Here is a 4,452-nt window from a genome sequence, read left to right on the forward strand (position 1 = left end):
TGTCTACAGATCCAGAACCATTGGCCTATTTGTAAGCAGTCTACTCACGAGTAAGAAATCCCCAGTAAGCCTTTACTGCCAGCAGCTGTGTTTAGAGTGTACTTTAAAAAGGTAAAGGGACCCCTGACCATTAGGTCCAGTCGTGACCATCTCTGGGGTTGCGGCGCTCATCTCGCTTTATTGGCCAAGGAAGCCGGCATACAGCTTCTGGATCATGTGGCCAGCATGACTAAGCCACTTCTGGTGAACCAGAGCAGTGCACGGAAACACCATTTACCTTTCTGCCAAAGCGGTACCTATTTATCTACTTGCACTTTGACGTGCTTTTGAACTGCTAGGTTGGCAGGAGCAGGGACCGAGCAACGGGAGCTCACCCCGTTGTGGGGATTCGAACCGCCAACCTTCTGATCGGCAAGTCCTAGGCTCTGTGGTTTAACCCACAGTGCCACCCGCATCCCAGAGTGTACTTTAGGAGCCCACAATATATACAGTAAGATCTGGAGCCTTCCAGTTGTTAGAAGCCACATAGATTGCTCCTTGGTCATGCTCATGCCCTACTGAATTCCTTTGAATATTGACACTGGATTATTTCCTGCTGGTTATCGAACCCAGGACTTTCTCCACGCGAAGTGTGTGAATTACCACCAAGCTACAGCTTTTACTCCAGCTCCATGAACGCTCAAGCTTTTTAGAGTAATGTACTTCCGGCACCTTGTATCAAATGAATTTACAGTGGTACCTCTGGTTACAAACACCTCGGGTTACAAACACTTCGGGTTACAGACTCTGCTAACCCGGAAGTAGTACCCGGAAGTAAAAACTTTACCTCAGGATGAGAACAGAAATCACGGTGGTGGCAGCGGAAGGCCCCATTGGCTAAAGTGGTACCTCAGGTTAAGAACGGTTTCAGGTTAAGAACGGACCTCCGGAACGAATTAAGTTATTAACCAGAGGTACCACTGTATAGGTTAAAGAAAGGAGCAATTCAGCTTGCCCTGCTTGGTGCCCGGAAGGAGCTGTTGCAGATTGTGACAGTTTCTATAAAATTAACAAGGACAATCCCTGTGCTTGTTCTAGTAGTTTTAGCCTGGAGGTTATAAAGATATGAGACATATACCTTGTAAATGGAATATGCTGTAGCAATGGAAGCTCCTGACCCAACCGGTCTTCTTTTACTTGGAGGGTATTTGCACGCACAAATTCTGTTGGTTGGAAGGCTTTAAGAGAATGATACGCTCGTGTACTTTCAGATTTGTGAAGATACCAATAACAGTGGCTGAAATCTTGCAGCAGATTGTTTTCAAAAGCAAGCAGAACTGGGTGGCTACTGGCAAATCCCACACTTTCCAGGTACACGGAACTGCAGCCCCACTATTTCCTTTGCTTCTGCAAAGCGACAATGCCTGCCTTTTTCTATATATTGGCAATTAGGGATCTTACTTATCCATCATGAGGATCACGTGGTTTCAATGAGGGCGATTCCCACAAGTGAAATAAAGCAAAATGCACTTCTGTTTCAAGAAGAGGAGGTTTACCCCAATTGTATCTTCATGGTGTGGGAGCTGTGGCTGTGTCGGCCCGGAAAGATAATATCAGAAATGCTCACATCTTGAACTAGTAGCTGCTTCTTACAGCAAGGAGCGTTGCTCCTTTTGGAAACCAGAGCACTGCTGGTTTAGGGAAGAGTCACATCATTTGCTTCTCCCATGTTGTCCAGGGCTTTTGACATTTGTTGTTGTTTAGTCATGTCTGACTCTTCGTGACCCCATGGACCAGAGCATGCCAGGCACTCCTGTCTTTCACTGCCTCTCGCAGTTTGGTCAGACTCATGTTTGTAGCTTCGAGAACACTGTCCAACCATCTCGTCCTCTGTCATCCGCTTCTCCTTGTGCCCTCCATCTTTCCCAACATCAGGGTCTTTTCCAGGGAGTCTTCTCTTCTCATGAGGTGGCCAAAGTATTGGAGCCTCAGCTTCACGATCTGTCCTTCCAGTGAGCACTCAGGGCTGATTTCCTTCAGAATGGAGAGGTTTGATCTTCTTGCAGTCCATGGGACTCTCAAGAGTCTCTTCCAGCACCATAATTCAAAAGCATCAATTCTTACCATCGTGCTTTGGGAAGGACCCATGTTGCAGCAGCTACTCCAGGAAATCCCCAAAGAAGGGCATCTCATAGCAGGAGATGATCCACACTGGAATTTTAACTGTGACACAAGTTGGTGCTGGCAAATATCAGCCTGCAGGCACCACTATACCGAATGGTTTGTTTGAGTTCCCTTGAGGTGGAGGTAAGTGGTGGTGTTGGAGGCAAACCATAGTTCAGTGGAAGAGAATAAGCTTTATATCAGGGATGGGGTATCTGAGGCTCGGGGCCTGAATGTGATCTCCAGGCCTATCTGTCTGCTCCTTGGAACTATCCCCAGGACATCCCCCCTCCATAGACACACCCTCTTTCCCCAAGCCACAGTTCACACCAGTCCTGCTTTGCACACTCCTTGAGTGTTTTTGCCTGGCTGGATTTTGTCCTTCGACTCCAATAATGACTCTTGGCTTGCCTAGATGGAGGATAGAGGTGTGTGTCTGTGTGCATGTGTGTAGGAGCTATACAAAAGGTAGCATTGTATAACATTAATTGCTCTGCCCACTTTTATATCTGGCCCTCACCTGCATGAGCTTCCTGGAAGACTGCCCAGTCAGAAATGTGGCCTTCAACATGGGCATGGGGGGCCCACTGGCATCTCCAGGTAACAAAGCATCAGATAGCAAGTGATGGGGAAAATGTGAGACCCTGCAAAGTTGCTGTTGGCTATTCATAGTGGATCACTCTAGTCCAGAGGCCGTGTCAAACAAGTAGTCTGAGCAAGCACAAAGTACAGTGGTACCTCTGGTTAAGAACTTAATTCGTCCTGGAGGTTCGTTCTTAACCTGAAACTGTTCTTTTTTTAAAAAAAAATAATATTTATTAAAGATTTTCAAATATAACAGAAAAAGAAAAACATCCAAATTTAAAACCTAATTTTCATTGGCATCCTTCCAGGACTTCCCCTCCCCTCCTCCTCTTGTATTCCAATTCTTTCAAATAGATTCAACAAATTCTTACCCCAAATTTTAAAATTATTTATCATTGACCCAATTTAAAAAATATTTTCCCACCCCCTAAAATCGACCAGTTCCCTTCCACGAGTTCCCCTCTTTAATATGCAATACAGATTAAAATAAACAGAAAAATAGAAAAAAGAATAAAATGTAATTTAACACCCTTTGGATTCCAAATTTCCCTCCCCCCTTTCCCGGTTGCGTTCCCAATGTCCGTCAATATCTACTGTCATCCTGGAGCTCCCACATCTAAACCACAGTCCTTCACCAGTCCGCTTTGCCGTCTTTTTATTAGTCTTTGCCGTCTTTTGGTCATCTTTGATTTCACATGTCCAATCTTGGAAGGAGTCTATCTTCCAACTTTATCCAGTTCTTGTTATTCTTGTTGTTCTTGTTGTTCTCTCTCCTCCTCTTTTTTTTCCCCTGCTCTTCCAAAAAGCTTCTAATTCCTCTGCAGAGGCTTTGTTATTCAGGAACAAAACATTACGTCAAGTCCCTTCCATTCTTCAATAGATAAATCTATTGTCTCCTTTAGTGTGTAGACCTCTGTAGACAAAACTTAACCTGAAACTGTTCTTAACCTGAAGCACCACTTTAGCTAATGGGGCTTCCCGCTGCCGCCGAACCACAGCTGCGCGATTTATGTTCTCATCCTGAGTTCTTAACCCGAGGTACTATTTCTGGGCTAGTGGAGTTTGTAACCTGAAGTGTCTGTGACCCAAGGTACCACTGTAGTTTGCTGTATTCCCAGTCCAAGACATGAAAAAATCCACTCCAAATTATAGTTTCCTGGCAGTTTTCAGAGATCTGGGGAAAAAATGGCCCAAAATCCATCAGGGCAGGGAAGGTCATAGGCATAGTTGGAGCGGGGGGGGGACAGCTGCCCCCCTAAATCAATAAATAAAAACACTTGATTAACTGACCAATTGCGTTGCAGATAAACTTGGTTCTGCCCCCCCCCCCAACATAAAGCCTCTTGTAAGAAATCCCGGCTACGTCCACGGGGAAGGTAATAGATCTTGGGGGGCAGGGAATGGTCCACCTTAAAGCCAAACTTTCTTATGGATGCTGTTTTCCGCCTAACCTAAATAGTTGGAGGCTGGCAGCTGCACCTGTTCGTTTTAACCTCTCTCGAACTCGGCGCAAACTTCTCCCCAAGCTGGATGGACGGGAGGGAAAGCTGCTTCCCCAGCCACCCCCCAAGAAAGAACAAACAAGCCCCAGGACTGGGGGAAAGTGCTGAGCTTCTGCTGACAGGCTGGAAAGGCATGTGGACGCGGCGCTGCTTCCGATCCGCCTGGTGGAAGAGACTGCGCCGCTTCCAGGTTCGCCTGCTCCCGGGGGCGGGTGGCAGGGAG

This window comes from Podarcis cretensis, assembly GCF_951804945.1.
Source record: "Podarcis cretensis genome assembly, chromosome: 11".
In the NCBI taxonomy this organism is placed as follows: Eukaryota; Metazoa; Chordata; class Lepidosauria; order Squamata; family Lacertidae; genus Podarcis; species Podarcis cretensis.